The sequence below is a fragment of the Stegostoma tigrinum genome, chromosome 28 (genome assembly GCF_030684315.1).
Source record: "Stegostoma tigrinum isolate sSteTig4 chromosome 28, sSteTig4.hap1, whole genome shotgun sequence".
Taxonomy (NCBI): Eukaryota; Metazoa; Chordata; class Chondrichthyes; order Orectolobiformes; family Stegostomatidae; genus Stegostoma; species Stegostoma tigrinum.
The window spans coordinates 40,371,331-40,388,155 of record NC_081381.1 but is presented as its reverse complement, the minus strand read 5'-3'; positions in this window follow the sequence as shown (position 1 = coordinate 40,388,155).

Here is a 16,825-nt window from a genome sequence, read left to right as displayed (position 1 = left end):
AAGCCAACTAGAACAGAAAAGTTTGATTCCCAGTCTGTATTTAATTAAGATATTTCAAGCCAAAGGAATTGTATGAGCTGGGGGGATCTCTGTACGGTGTGTTGCTTTCTGATTGTTGCTATCTGACTTCGTATTAAAAATAGTCACATTGGTAATGTACTGAATAGCTACCACTGCCCACAGAACTGTACACCAGTTCCTCAAACAGAGAAACACAGTAAATCCCAGCTACAAGTATGTACAGCCAAGAACCTCTATAGTGAAAGGCATTAACTCAATATGTTAGTTCAACCTTAATTAATGCTTTCCCTTAAGCCTGGAGACACTGATTGCATCACATTCGGTCTTTTGATTTCATTGAAATGTGAAACACCAGGTTTTACTTATCCCAAAAGACGATCTGTTGTTAAAGATGATTTTCTAATTAGGCCACACCATTTTTGTTTAGCAGCTTGACATTGACTGAAATTGTAAAAAGTGAATCAATACTGTTTAACTAAATAGTAAAGTCAAATGAGAAAACAAAAACTGCTTTAAGAACAACCTTCATGTGCAGCAAACGACAAATTGGGTGAAATGACTGAGGTTATTTGGTGACCATGGAAACCGTACTCCAGCAACAGTAAGGGTTGCGGAGAGAAGCTTGGAAAAAAAGTCATGATTAAAGATTAAGTATTTACATCAGAACATGTTTAAACATAAAATTCACATGGTCCACTGTGTAGTTGGGGCTTAAGTGAAGAAAAATGTGTCTCTGACGGAGTAACTGCTCCTTGTATTTAGAAAGAGCATCATGGGAATTGTACCACATCTGTGCCAAGTGACATTTATATTCTTCATATTCATCACAGCCCACTCTGTGCTTTGTGTTCTGAACACATTTACTCAAGACTAGATTGACACTGTCAGAACACTTAGTATCTTTGACCTCATAATAACTTCACTTTGACTCCCCAAGGAGCTGAACAATGCAGTAAGTATTTCCCTATTCTCAGTGTAGTTGTGCTAAATTGTGCTGTCGTGCCTACAATGTGCGTTATGGCTTTTGACATTTTACAGGTCTTCATTAATGAAACACATTGTAAGCTGAATCCAATGAGTTACGGAAAAGCTGTGATAAAGATGCTCAGTCCTTCAAAATCAGAAGTAAATTTCCCAGTCCTGATTCCAGTACAATCCTAAATCAAATGATGATTCTTGTACAAGTATTGAAAACCATATTCAGTGGAGGGGGGTGGTTAGCTCGACAAGATAGTTCATTTAGCATTGATTTGCACTTTCAAAAGGGAGTTGGATTTACACCAGTTGAAGAAGGTGGTTTGAGGATAATATGGGTATGAACAGCATGACTGTTCAGGAGAACTTGAGAAACTGACTAAGGACACATTAAATATTACCAACAGTATTTCCAGTTCTAGGGCTCCTTAAAATCACTGTGTATTGGAGAGGAAGGAGGAAACAGAATGATTATGCATGTGCTCTGGACAAAGGTGAATTTCAATAGGCTTTAATAAGCTTTTGTCATTCTGAGTTTCTGATGCTAGATTCTCTGCATCTACTCACTAATTTAAGAATCTATTCAATCTATTGGCTAACTAAGAAATTGCTAAGAATTTAATTATTAAGTGCTTCATCCGTGAAACCTGGATTTCCAAACTGTGAAATCTGTTTCTCAACGTGTCAGTGACTGACCAGAGGCACCTGGTATCATGGGAAGAGGATAGTCACTGAGAGATTGTAGTAAAAATGCTTTTACAGGAGGTTCTGTCATTGCCTGAGAAGTGAGCCCAGATTCATGGAAGGCACTTCACCTTCAGCTTCACTTCACCAGTTCCAGACGTCAGCACGCCTACATTGCCAATTTATCAACCTCCATCTTCCACCTCTTCTGAAGGACAAGAGCCAAGGCTAGGTCACACCAGGAGCTGGAATAACGCAGGCTGCATTGTCCTCAGGAACAAGTTCCCCTCCAAAGAGCTGACGCAATGGACACTGAGATTTAACTGGAAGAAGGCTAGACCCTAATGTAGACGGAGGGTCCACTGCCTCAAGAGGTTTGAGCAGCAGCAACTCTGAAGGCTCACACTCTTATAGCAGGTCACTGCTGACATCTGCAACCCTCTGGAATAACACATTCATAGTGATCATATAATGTCAACAGTTAGCATGAAATCTGCCATTGGGTGGTACATGAATGCTGGGCAAGTCAAAGTGTGGAACTTGGCACCTGCAATGGCCCACCTTTGCATCGAGGCCCTCTGTGCACTGTCCGCAGCTCAGAAGGAGAGCCACAGTTGTGCTGCTATATTCCTCAAGCATTTTCTTCCATTGGTGCCTGATTTCTGTCTACCCTTTGGATAAATTCCCTTCGTGAATCTCTTTTGATTCTGCACCAGGACTCCCAGGAATGTATTTTAAAAGGAAGAATTATTGTGGACAATATCAAAAAAAAATTTAATTTTAGGAAAATAAGAATTAGAAACAGGAGGAGATCTGTCAAGCCTTATCTTTGGCCTCAGCTCCTTGAAGCCGCTAACCATTTCTCTAAATTCTGTGAGCGATCAAAAATCTACTTACCATTTAAACATATTTAAGGATTGAACCTCCCTAACCACCTTGAGGTGTTGACTTCCAAATATTCAGGAACACCTTTTAAAGGAAACAGGAAACTAGTGCGACATGTGGGTATACATATACCCCGTCTTTGAGAGTGACAGGACAAGTTAAGAAGCCTATTGGAAGGGCATATAGGAACATGGAAGGGATAAAGGAATATTAAATTTGTAAACTGAGGCACCAACTATAAGGAAATAATGTTGAAATATCAAATATAAGGGTAGGGACAGGATTAGACCATGTAGTTCTATAGCTTGCTCTGTTCCCCAGTAACATAGTTGTTGATCCTCTGTCTCAACTCTATATTCCTGCACACTCTGCATGTTCCATGATTCCAAGCAAGTCTAGCATTCTGTCAATTAGATGCCAATAGGTCTCAGCTAGAGTATTATGACCAATCCTAAGCGCTACACATATGGATTAATGTCAAGTATTAATGAAGTTGATTGCCAGATTTATTAGTTTTTTTAGTTTTGCACCGGGAATGAAAGTAATCAGTTAAATGGAAAGATGAGAGAAATTGGTCTTGCTTCCCTGCAAAGCTGGCAGGGTTAAGAGCAGGTTTGATATGAATTCTTCAAAGTGTGAAGGTTTATATTCGAGTAAATAAGGAGAAATTGTTTTCAATAGAAAAAAAAGCCTATAACTAGACATTACAAATTTAAGATGATTGACATTAGGGAAACAAAATTACTGTCCATCGTTACAGTCCATCATCAATAGTGACATTCAGGCAGCTCTCGGATAGGCACATGGATGATAGTAAAATGTAGGGTATGCAGGGTAGTTTAATCTTAGGGTAGGATAATACGTCGGTACAACATGGTGGGCTAAAGGGCCTGTGCTGTGCTGGACTGTTCTGTGTTCTATGTTCTACGATACCATCTGAAAGACAGAGCTGACGAATGTCGTGGAAGCGAATTCAACAAAAGCTTTCAAATGGGAGCTGGGTAAATATTTGCAAAGGAAAAAAGAATTACAGAGCATGAGTCTAATTGGATAATGCTTCCCAAGAGCCTGGACAGACGGAATGGCCGCTGTTGTGCTAAGAAAATGGCAGGCCTAGTATTGTGATATTTTAAGCAGCTGTTCACCTTTATGGTCATAAATATCCACTGACTTTGTCTCTTCCAGTAGTTATTCCAAGAGGTTCACATAACAAGGATGCTTCTAAAGCTTAGTGTCAAATTAAAATGAACATGCGAATTAGGAGTAGACCACTCAACCCTTCTAGCCTACTCTAGCGTTCAATAAGAAGAACTGTAATGCTGAACTTTAAACTTCTTTTTAATTTTTTCTGTACCTAATATTTTGTACTCAGAAAGCTTTGTGCATAAGCACAGGCTTGCCTGCAAAGTTGAAGGTCATAACAGCATGACTAGGATACAACCCAAGTGATAAAAACAGAATAGTGGTGAGAGATTGAGCCTGGAAGATGGTATACATTGGGTGTCCCCACAGACAGTCAGGGAACATTGTCTTTTCGTATATATTATTGACCTAAATTTAGAGTAAACAGGTTTACATTTTCAAAATGAGCACATGGTACAAAACTCCAGTATTGAGAGCAGCGAGGAAGTGATTGATAGACCACAATAGGACACCAGCTGGTGTGAAAGGGGCAGACATAAGATGGAAGAATTTTAATGCAGAGAATTGAGAAGTGAACATGTTTATGGGAAAGATCATTTAAAATTAAGGGTGAAATGTTGGTGGTGGAGTGGATGGGAGTCTTGTTTGGGAAGAGAGAGACTTGGAGATGATATTAATAAAAACTGAAAACTTTGTTCTTTCAAAAAAGAGTCATGTCGACTTAGCAGAGTCAAAATGTTAACTTTGTTCTTCCCCTTTTGCTAATAGTGTCAGACTTGCTGAGTTTCTACAGCACTTACTGTTGTTATTTCAGGTTCTCAGCATCATGGTATTTTGTTTTTGATACCTGGGCATGTATGTGTATGAATTGTTGAAGCTGGCAGGGCAGGTTGAAAGGCAGTCCATAAGGCTTTATAGATCCTAAACTTTATAAGTCAAGACAAAGAGTAAGAAAAGCAAAAGAAAAATGAGAAGATTTTCAAGCAAGTGAGGAGAAATTTTGAAAATTGTTCCAGGAATGAAGGACTTTATTTAACTGAATAGATTGAAGAAGTTGAGGTTGCTTTCTCTGAAAAGAAGGAGGAGAGGATATTTAATAGGTGTTGAAAATTGAGGAACCCAGACAGAGCAAATTGAGAACAACTGTGTATATTGATGGAGTGTTGAGAGCGGAGGGCACTGATATAAGGTCATTGGCATTTGACAAAATAGCCAAAAGTAATCTGGAAAACCTCTTTCTCATGCAGAAAATGATTAGGACCTGGAATGGACTGCCCAATTGTGGTGAGAGCAGATTCAATCTCAGATGTCAAAAGAAATTGATCATTTTCTGAAAAGAAAAAAATAATTTACAAGACAACAGGGAAGGGACTGGAAAGTGGAATGAGCTGCTTTACTTTTCAAACAAATGGCAGATATATGGTGGTGAGAATGGTTTCCTGTACTTCTATCATTCTAAAATTCTTAGCCACGCTCCTCAATTGTTTACTCGACTGCTAATACAACTTGTTGATAAGCATTTATTAAATGAAATTGAGGAAGTTCCACTTCTGGGTAATAACATTCAAAATGTCAATTTTCAAAACCAGTGTGTAATTTTGGGGTGGTTGGCAGTTAGTTTCCCTGAGTCACATGGTGTCTATTTCCAACTGATGTACTGAGAGATTAGAAAATATGTTATGGCAATATAACTGAACAAATACTCATAACAACTGCATTATCATACATGAAACAGCTATGCTAATCTCCTGAAATCCAAATGTTCATAGGATTGAAATGTTTTGCTGGAATTGAGCTTCATTGCTGATAAGGGTTAATAAAAGATCATGTAGCTGTCAGAGTTTCATAAATAAATTTATGGGTTAACACTGAGCACCCTTCTATCTTATCATTCTTGGATCTCAGTGTCTGACATTTTTAAATAAATGTATTCACATATATTTTCTTCGGCTGTATTGACTGCTTTTTTAAGAAGTTATACCCATGAATAACTTCAAGAGAAAAATTGCTTGTCAAATAAAGGATTTTTTTGTGGCAGCATCAGTGTTATTAGGAAATCCATCAAACTGACAGTTCTTGTTATGTCAGTGATATAACTCTCCCCTCACTTTTTTTGTCAAGGGTGAATGCATCTATAATCAGGGAGCAGTTGATGTACTATGTGGCACTATCTAGTAAAATGGCATAAATACATGGGAATAGAAATAATACATTCTTTATGTCTTAGTTCCCGTTTTTGAGTTGAGCCAGCCCTTCCTGGTGACTCACTCAATTGGCCCAATCTTCAATGTTAGCTTGGGTCCTGATTGTTGAGATTTCTTGCAGTTTAACCCAATCTTGTCTTCACCTGACACACATAGAGCTGGAACTGGAAGTCTGATAGTGCTTTTATATTTAATTTTCTTTCCACCTCCCTAAGCTAGGGAATCAAATGCAAACTGAAGTCGAAATCTGAAAAGACTGCGGATGGACACTAAGATCTGCATATTACTTGGAAAGGACTTTTTACCATGGCAGGAATGTACTTGGCAATTGTACTCTTTTTTTTTAATTGGTGAGTTATTTTTATTTGAAAGAGTTTTGTTTGATGTATAACAGGCTTAAAATATATTAACCAATCCATGTCGGCCACAGCCTACCAGCTGCTGAGAATCTCACTCAAAAAAATCACTGCCACAAATTCGGAGAATTCCACCCAATGGGAGCGATTATCTCCACTTTGATGTAGAACATTAGGTTGATTTGTGATAACTCCATCACTCTCAACTTCAAAACGAGACTTGGGCAAGACAATGGAAGATTGTTTTTCTACACTTGTTTTTCTGTTTGCGTTCCCACACGAATTAGTGCTATCAGGATAAAATACAGGGCTTATGAGAAATTTAAATCTACGAAAATTTTTCAAGTAGTTCCCTGGTAGGCCAAAAAAAATTCAGTGGTCCCTGAAATGATTCCAGCAACTTCGGTATGAAACGGAAAGGATTTGGAGTGAAAGTGTACACTTTTTGGCATTGCTGCTAACAAAGCTCATTCTAGCTTCGATTACTGAGTGGTAATCACAGCACCAAATGAGGAGCAAAATGTTGGTCAGTGAGTGGCCGTCAATCGAATAAGACCCCATGCTGTGATGTTCACTTTTCTCAGATGCCAATCAACTTAATTTCCCTTGGAGTCTCTTGCAGAGGAGGTCAGGAGCTAGTTTCAGCTGAGTGGCATTGTTGGCTGCAAAGATGCTAAAATAACACACCTCCACGGGAGGGAGAAAAATAATTGAAAACGTCTCATATCCTTAAGGCAAAAGATGTTTAACTTTAGGTGTTATAGAAATGATCAAAATGTATTTAGTTAGTGGAACTATTATTATGACTGCCTCCCCCGTCTTTCAGCATTTTTGCATATTAACATTCAAAAGTTTTATTCAATTTGGTTTTGTTACTTACAATATCAGAGAAATTAATGATACAGTAACATCACAAGCAGTTGGGTTATAAGCTGATGAAAGGCTTCTACAACTTGGCTCCCAAACAAATTTCATGGGCTGATATAGCACAAGATGCAGACTCTTGTTCTACTGCGCCCGTTCCTGTGTTTTCATGACCCATAATAAAAACTAGTGTAGAGCCATTTGCTGCAGCAAAAACAACTAAGAACAAAATCAAGACTGGTAATCCCAGTGCAGTTCTGAGGATGTGCTGCACTGTTGGAAGTGCCATGATTCGGATGAAAAGTTGAAATGGCAGATCTTTCCTGCCATTTCAGATGTGTAAACGATCCCACGATGTTATCTCAAAGTAAAATGGGAAGTACTCCCTGACACTCTGGCCAAAGAATGCAGCTCAACAAACACAATTGATGTGGTTAACACAGAATGGAGCTGGAGAGGAACACTGCAGGCCAGGCAGCATCAGAGGAGCAGGAAAGTTGATGTTTCAGGTTGGAAACCTTCTTCAGAAATGGGAGAGGGGGATGGGAGCTCAGAAACAAATGGAGAGAGGAGGTGCAGGTGAACCTCAAACTTATGTGTACCTGCACATCTGTCAATGTGATCTGCTGCATCCACTGCTCCCAATGTGGCCTCCTCTACATTGGTTAGACCAAACGAAGGCTCCAAGATCATTTTGTAGAGCATCTGCACTCTGTAGGTGGCAAATGACCACACTTTTCGGTCGCGAACCATTTCAACTGCCCCTCCCACTCCCAGGAGACAAGACCATCCTGGGTGTCCTCCAGTACTACAATGACCCCACCCAAAACTGGAGGAACAGAACCTCATATTCTGCCTCGGTAACCTGCAGCTCGATGGTCTAAATGTGGATTTTACCAGTTTCAAAATCTCCTCACCCCCGGCCTCATCCCATGTCCAACCCTCTCTCTCATCCCCGCCTTCTTGACCTGACACAACCTGCACATCTTCTCTCCCACCTATCATCTCCTTCCACCTCACTGACCAATCCCCACCACTCCCTGCCTGCACTCACTTATCACAATCCCTCCTACTATCCCTCGCCCTACCCTTCCTCGGTCTATTTCTGAGCACCCTTCCCCCTCCCCCATTTCTGAAGAAGAGTCCCAACCTGAAATATCAACTTTCCTGTTCCTCTGGTGCTGCCTGACCTGCAGTGTTCCTTCAGCTCCACATTGTGTTATTTCTGACTCCAGCTTCAGCAGTTCTTACTATCTCTAATTAACATAGTTATTTTGCTATTATAACTCTGGTGTTTGTGGATCTGCTGTGAAGAAACTCTACGTTACAGTTCTATTACAACAGGGGCCATGCTTCAAAAGTACTTTCTTGGTTATGAATCACGTTAAGGGTTCTGAGATTATGATTCTGAGGTACAAGCATTAAATTGATTTTTACCTCCAAAGATGCACTTTTCTTTCAAGGGTGAATTTTGCATTATAAACTATACTATTGCAAGCACCCATCCTTAGGAAACGGTTATTTATACAGTCATCACACAAGATAGAACTGTTACCATGTTAAATATTTTACACAAAGGTAATTATCTGGTAACTGTTGGCTCAACTGATGACAATTCAATTTAGTTTTCTTTTACTTGCCATGGAATGTAGATCACAACGTATTCATTCATAAATTGTTTACAACTTACATAGATGATTTGGAGTTGGGCACCATGTGTAGTGCATCAAAATTTGCAGAAGACACTATGGTGAGTTCTAGAGAAAAGTGTGCTACAGGACTCTGAAAGTTTGCAGAGGGTTGTAGATAGGTCAAGTGAGTGGGCAAAGGTCTGGTGGATGGTGTAGAATGTTGATAAAATGTGAAGTCATCCATTTTGAAGGAATAACTGTAGAAATGATTACTATTTTAATGGTGAAAAATTGTAGCATATTCTTGTGCAGAGGGACCAGGCATCCTTGTGCATGAATTGCAGAAGGTTGGCTTGCAGGTGCAACAGGTAATTAAGAAGGAAGATGGAATTTTGTCCTTCATTGCGAGAGGGATGGAGTTTGAAAACAGGGAGGTTATGTTACAGTTGTATAGGGTGCTGATGGGGACACATCTAGAGTACTGCACGCAGTTTTGTTCACCTTACTTGAGTAAGGATGAATTGACACTGGACGGGGTGCAGAGGACACTCGCTGGGTTGATTCTAAAGTTGAGAAGTTTGGTTTATGAAGAGAGTCTGAGTCAACTGGGATTATATTCATTTGAATTTAGAAGAATGATGGGGGCCTGATGGAAGCATATAAAATTATAAAAGGAATAGATGAGATAGAAACAGGGAGGATGTTTTGACTGGTGAGTGAAACTGGAACAAGATGGCATAGCCTCAAAATTAGGGGGAGCAGATTTAGAACTGAATTGAGGAGGAACAACTTCACCTAAAGGATTGTGAAACTGTGGATGCCCCTGCCCAGTAGTTGAGGCTTCCTCATTGAATGCTTTCAAAGCTAAGATATATTTATTTTTTGAACAGTAAAGGAATTAAAGGTTATGGTGAGAGGCTGGATATGTGGAGCTGAGGCCATGAAAAGATTAGTCATTATCTTATTGAGAAGTGGAGCAGGGTCATAGGCCCAGGTGATGGGCTCCTGCTCCTACTTCTTATGTAACTTACGTAAGCTGAATCAATGAGTTCAGTCACTTAAGATTGTTGTAGACTTCCATGGTGTAAGAGGTTTAGCATATCATTGAAATTCAGTTTGATATCTTCACCAACTTACAAATAGTAATGGATTTTACAGTGATTTTATTTCTTTTCTTCAAGTTCCTGCCTTTACCCTCTCTATAATTGGCTGGGAATTTGTACCATGGGTGAGGGCGACATCATGAGGTAATTGTTCACGCACCAACATGGACAACAAAATTTAAAAATTGATTGGGGAAGCATTTCTCTTTCAGAGATTGCTTGGAGTGCTGAATACATGGAATGGGAGGCAGGAATCATGTGCACATCTCTAGACAGAACTGCATTTTGTGTTGTTTTGGGCAATGGTTTAGGGTTTTGGTCTGTCTGTATGAATTGATTTAATGATTAACTTGTCAGTTTTTATGGAGCACTCAGTTTTAGAAAAGTGTATGAGAGAGACCGAACCTCTGGCGGTGATGATGGGAATTTGCTTGAATTTTAGAAGTTATACAAATGGAAAGAAAAGCATTGAAATTCACCAGCTTACTTTCAGCCTAGAAGAATAAGGATTTTTTTTGATGGGGTAACACCTCTATATTGGAAAGCTTTTGGTTTTGATTTTAGTTTCAGAAAACCTGAGATCAATTGTGAGATCAATTTTAAGATCAATTTCTCCTGGGGAAAGTAGTCAGTTCAGAACAGTTATGATAAAGGTTACCTCAGTGTAAGGGTTTTAGTTTGAAAATTCCATACCAGAAGTGTTTGTTTAGAAACCTGACTGGTATATTTGAAGCTAAGAAAGTTCAAATTCGATTATATGACTAATCACAGAAAAAGCTATTAATTCTCATGACTGAAAATCAATTAAAAAAACACAGCTAAGTCAAACCTGTGAGTGTGATAGAGAAGAGAGCCAGTTCTGGATTTTGAGTACTTTAAAGTGATGGAGTTGGAACAGATATGATTATATTTCACCATGTGTTTTGACATCTTTAAAATTGTGTTATACTGAAATAACAATTTATTTAACAAACTTCTGTTTTAATGTCAAGGAAAATCTGTAGTATCTATGTTTGTGTTTAAGTGAAAGCGTTGCGCATTTAAAAAAAATTATCTATCAAGCCAGTTTTCAGTCTGAGATCTGATTTGTCCGACAGTGATATCAGCTGGCAACACATCAATGTCCAAGTCTGATGTAAATGGTGCCTCTCCTATATAAATGCCAGGCTTAATTGCCTTTTGAGATTCCCCTCAGAAAGGAAAAACAGACAGTAAAACTAGTGACTGGCACATACTGGTGCAATTTGTCATGTACACTTCAAAACAGAGTTCTAGCATGACCAGTACAGCCATTATCAAGTATCACTCCTCTTCTCATAATCTGAACATCAGGGAGTATGGTAATTGCAAACACAGCTTCTGAGGCATTTTATTCCAGGTTGAACCTAATTGCTGGTTTTTCACTCCACTTTTTCAGTACTTCATTAACCCTATTATTCTTTAGATTAAACCTAACATCAGCGTAGGTTCAGGCCATCATTCAATGCCTAAAGATCAGTCTTTGCTATGATGCAAGGCATCACTGTTGAGTCCTGGGGCCAGCTTTCTCCTCCGACAGTCATAGAGTCATCGAGATGTACAGCATGGAAACAGACCTTTTGGTACGACTTGTTCACGCCAACCAGATAATCCTGAATTAATCCAGTTCCGTTCGCCGGCATTTTGTCCCTATCCCTCTGAACCTTCTATTCATTTACCCATCCAGATACCTTTTAAACGTTGTAATTCTACCAGTCTCCACCACCTCCTCTGGCAGCTCATATCACAGTCCGCCCTCTGTGTGAAAAAAAATTCTCCCTGGGTCTCTTTTAAATCTTTCCTCTTTCACTTTAAACCTATGCCCTCTAGTTTAGGACTCCCTCACCCTGAAGAAAAGACCTTGGCTCTTCACCCTATCCATGCTCCTCATAATTTTATAAACCTCTATAAGGTCAACCCTCAGCCCCTGGCACTCCAGGGAAAATAGCTCCAGCATATTCAGCCTGTCCCTATAGCTCAAACCCTCTAATCCTGGTAACATTTTTGTGAATCTTTTCTGAACTCTTTCAAGTTTCATGACATCTTAGCTATAGCAGGGAGACCAGAATTGATTGCAGTATTCCAAAAGTGGCCTAACAAGTGTCCCGTAACAGCTGCAACATGTGCTGAATATCAGTCAGAAGTAGGGTCAATGGATGAATTTTCAGCTCCAAGCTCTGCAGCATGGGGCGATTGAAACCAGATTCAATGACGCTAGTAAAATCCCAGCTGAGACTATCCACCTTCACATAAAATACAGTTTGAAGCGGCCATCTTTCTTATCTTTCCTAATCATTTGTTCACTCAAGCATGCCGAGACCAATTTAAAAATTCAAGGAATCTCATGAAATACAAGCTAAAAGCTAAAGCTGTAGATACTGGAAATCAGAAACTAAAATGTCTGGAGGTTCACAACTGATGAGTCAACAATTATAGCGGTCAATGTTTGGGCCAAACCCTTCTTTAGGACCGGAAGTGAAAAATGCACAAGAATTTTATGAAAAGCAGATAACGGAGGATGAATGGAAAAAAAGATAAATAATAACAGGAAATTGTAAGTTGGCATAATAGAGGAAAGCATCATCTTATCTAGTATATTAAAAATTGTATGTGCATACATATTTCATAACCCCTTTCTTTTATTAGAAAATCCAATATCCACATTTTATAATGAAATGAATAATAAACTGGCTGCACTGGTGATACATCTTGTCTCCAATGAAGGCAATGTAGCACTATTATTGGGATGTGGAAGACGTAGCCACAATATAGTGAGTCTGCATAAGATCTAATTACAAATGTTGACATGATAGTTTACAATGAATTAAGAAATACATAAAACATGAGTAGATAACTGACAAGTAGACGTCATATAAAAATAAAGTTTGATTCAATTTGATTTTATTATTGTTTCAATGGCACTGAGATACAGTGAAAAGTTTTGTTTTGCATGCTATCCAGGCAAATCATTCCATATGTACGAATATCAGGGTAATAGAGCAGAATGGGGAACATGGTGTTACACCTCTGGTGGTTGGAGTCATACCTGACACATAGCAAGATGGCCGTGTTCTTAGGAGGTCAATAATCGCAGCTCCAGGACATCCCCGCAGCAGTTCCTCAAATTAGAGTCCTCAGCCCAACCATCTTCAGCTGCTTCATCAATGACCTTCCTTCCCTCAGAAGTTCAGAAGTGGGGATCTTCCCCGATGATTGCACAATGTTCAGCACCATTCGTGACTCCTCAGATACTGAAGCAGTCCATGCTCATATGCAACAAGAAATAGACAATATCCAGACTTGAGTGGACAAGAGGCAAGTAACATTTGCACCACACAAATGCCAGACTCTGACAACCACCAATAAGAGGCAATCTAATCACTGTCCCTTGACATTCAATAGTGCTACCATCACTGAATCCCTCACCATCAACATCCTGACTCCTCAAAGCCAGTCCAGCAACTACAAGGCACAAGTCAGGAGTGTGATGGAATACTCCCCACTTTTTTGGATGAGTGCAGCTCCAACAACACTCAAGAAGCATGACACCATCCAGGATGAAGCAGCCCACTTAGAACATAGAACAAAGAACAATACAGAACAGTACAGGCCCTTCAGCCCACGACGTTGTGCCGAACTTTTACCATAATCTTAAGGTCTATCGAACCTCCACCCCTACCTTATACTATCATCCATATGCCTATCCAATAGCCTCTTAAATGCCCCAAATGAGGCTGACTCCACTACCCTCTCTGGCAATGCATTCCACACCCCGACCACTCTCTGAGTAAAGAACCTACCTCTGACGTCTCCCCGAAATCTACCTCCTTTCACTTTAAAACTATGCCCCCTCGTAAAAGTTACTTTCACCTGAAGAAAAAGTCTCTGGTTGTCTACTCTATCTATACTTCTGATCATTTTGTACACTTGATTGGCATTACATCCACAGGCATTCACTCCCTCCACCACTGACGCTCAGTCGCAGCAGTGTGTACTATCTACAAGATGCACTGCAGAAATTCACCAAAGGTCCTCAGACAGCACCTTCCAAACCCACAGCAACTTCCATCTAGAAGGACAAGGCCATCTTGCTATGTGTCAGGTATGACTCCAACCACCGGAGGTGTAACACCATGTTCCCCTCCAAGTCACTCACCATCCTGACTTGGAAATATATCACTGTTCCTTCATTGTTGCTGGGTCAAAATCCTGGAATTCCCTCCCTATTAGCATTGTGTGTCAACCCACAACAAGAGGAATGCAACGGTTCCAGAAGGGAGAGCTAACAGGAACTGCAGATGCTGGAGAATTCGAGACAACAAGGTGTTGAGCTGGATGGACACAGCAGGCCAAGCAGCATCACAGGAGCAGGAAGGTTCCAGAAGGCAGTTCACCCCCACCTTCTCAGGGGCAACTAGGGATGGGCAAGAAATGCTAGCCAGCCAGCAACGCCCACATCCCACAAATATACAGAAAAAAGAAAGCTACAGAGAAAGTGCAGAGAAAGATCAAATAATATATGACAGGTCAATTCAAAGGTTTGTTAACATCGGGGGAAAAGCTGTTCCTGAATCTATTGATACAAGTATAGAAATTTAAACACTCTCAAAACAGGCCTGAAAGTTGTTAATTTTATTTGCCACTTACTTCAATATAAATTTAACAGAAAAAAAATTCTAGATTCACCTCGGCTAATTAATCAGTGTCATAAAAGGAGGTCCATCTGAACAAACAGTTGAGCTATGCAATCACTTGTAACGACTGGATAGAAGTAATCTGGACTCCAGAACCAGCAAACTTTAATAGATGATCAAATATGACTGTTGTCTATAAAATACAACTAATGTTACGGGAGTCAAATACGCTGCACAAAAGGGAACTTCAATATTCTGCCACCTAATAAACAGTCTCGAGACATCAGTTCAAATCTACTTTGACCGGTGGGATCAGAAACAATGTAAACATGTTCCTCATCACAAATGCAATGAGAAGGTAGCACAGTAGTTTTTTTTTGCAATTTAATATTGTAATCGTGGGACAGGTTCTTCAATCATCTGGCTTTCTACTGAATGAATATTGCACAAAAACAGGACCTGTTGTTCAGACAAGTCTGCCTTGTAGATTGCTGTTTTGTCCAATTGTGGAGAAAATAATCTGAATATCCTGCTTAAATCCTGATGTTTCAATGCATTTGCCACGCAGTGGTATCAGTATTTGTTTTACCAACCAGAAAAATTATTTTAGAATGAAACCATGGGAGAAATTTGGGAGGTGCTGCTGAAATTGTAGCAGAGCAAAACCCCTGTCATGCTGCTTTACCTCCACTGCGACATTACACCAAATCGTGGAGGTGGCACTTTAACTGCCATAGAGTTGTACAGTTCGGAAACAGACCATTCAGTCCAACACGTCCATTTCGAACAGATACTCAAATTAATCTCATCCCATTTGTCAGCATTTGGTTCATATCCCTCTAAACCTTCCTATTCATATACTCATCCAGATGCCTTTTAAATGTTGTAATTGTACCAGCCTCCACCACTTCCTCTGGCAGCTCATTTCATACACGCACCATCCTCTGCATGAGAAAGTTGCTCCTTAGGTCCCTTCTATTTCTTTCCCTCTCACTTTTAACCTATGCCCTCTAGTTTTGGGCTATGTCATCCTGAGGAAAAGACCTAGACTATGCATCCCTGTCCATGTCTGTCCTGGTTTTATATAAATACATCTATAAGGTCACTCCTCAACCTCAAGATCCAGGGAAAACAGCCCCAGTCTATTCAAGATAACAAGGTGTAGAGCTGAATGAACACAGCAGGCCAAGCAGCATCAGAGGAGCAGGAAGGCTGATGTTTCAGGCCTAGACCCTTCTTCAGAAATTCTTCTGATGCTGCTTGGCCTGCTATGTTCATCCAGCTCTACACCTTGTTATCTCAGACTCCAGCATCTGCAGTTCCTACTATCTCTGAACCAGGCTGTCCAATCTCCCCCTTCAGTTCAAACCCTCTAACCCCAGCCACAATTTGGTAAATCTTTTATGCGTCTTTTCAAGTTTACCAACATTTCACTACAGCAGGGAGATCAGAATTGAATGCAGTGTTCCAAAAGTGGCCTAACCAATGCCCTTTGCAGCCTTAATACGAATCACAACTCCTGTACTCAATGCACTGACCAAGAAAGGCAAGTGTGCCAAATGTCTTCTTCATTATACTGTCTACTTGTGATTCCACATTCAAGGAACTACGGTGGACGAAGTATTCAATGACAATGTTTAGAAATACAGATTCCTTTAAGGGTAAACTAGAACAATGCCAGAGTTAATTGAGAGCAGGTAATTCTCATTGGACTTTGTATGTACCAACTGGTGTTTTGGAGAGGGAATATGTGTTATTTCCCCCAGTAACCTTGAGACCTTCAGAGATAGGTGCACACCACAGAAAAGCTTAATCTCAGCAGCCAACTCCATTTTGATTTCATATGACTGGAGTTCTAAAGAAGTGTTGTACCGGACTTGATATATTAACTCTGTTTCTCTCTCTGCAGATGCTGCCAGATCTGCTGAGTTTCTTCAGCATTCTCTATGTTCACTTCTGATACTGCCAGTCTTGCTCACACATGAAGAGTAATTACTTGGGCAAATCTCTATAACACAGTTCGTACTTTTTAGGGCCATACTCAAAAACATACTGTATTCAAACTTATAACACGGATCGACAGGACACAGTATTAACCGGATCCCACTTACTGGGGGTGTTAGAAGATCCAATGCCTCACTATTCATCATCATCAGATGCACTCTACTGAACAAGGTTGAAGAATTGCTCAGAGATAGGTTGAGGGAATCATGTATGAGCACTTTACATCATGTCTATCAGATTAAAATTTAACTCTTGAGTTGTTTTATTTTAATCTATTAAGGTTAATTTCACACATTGAGGCAT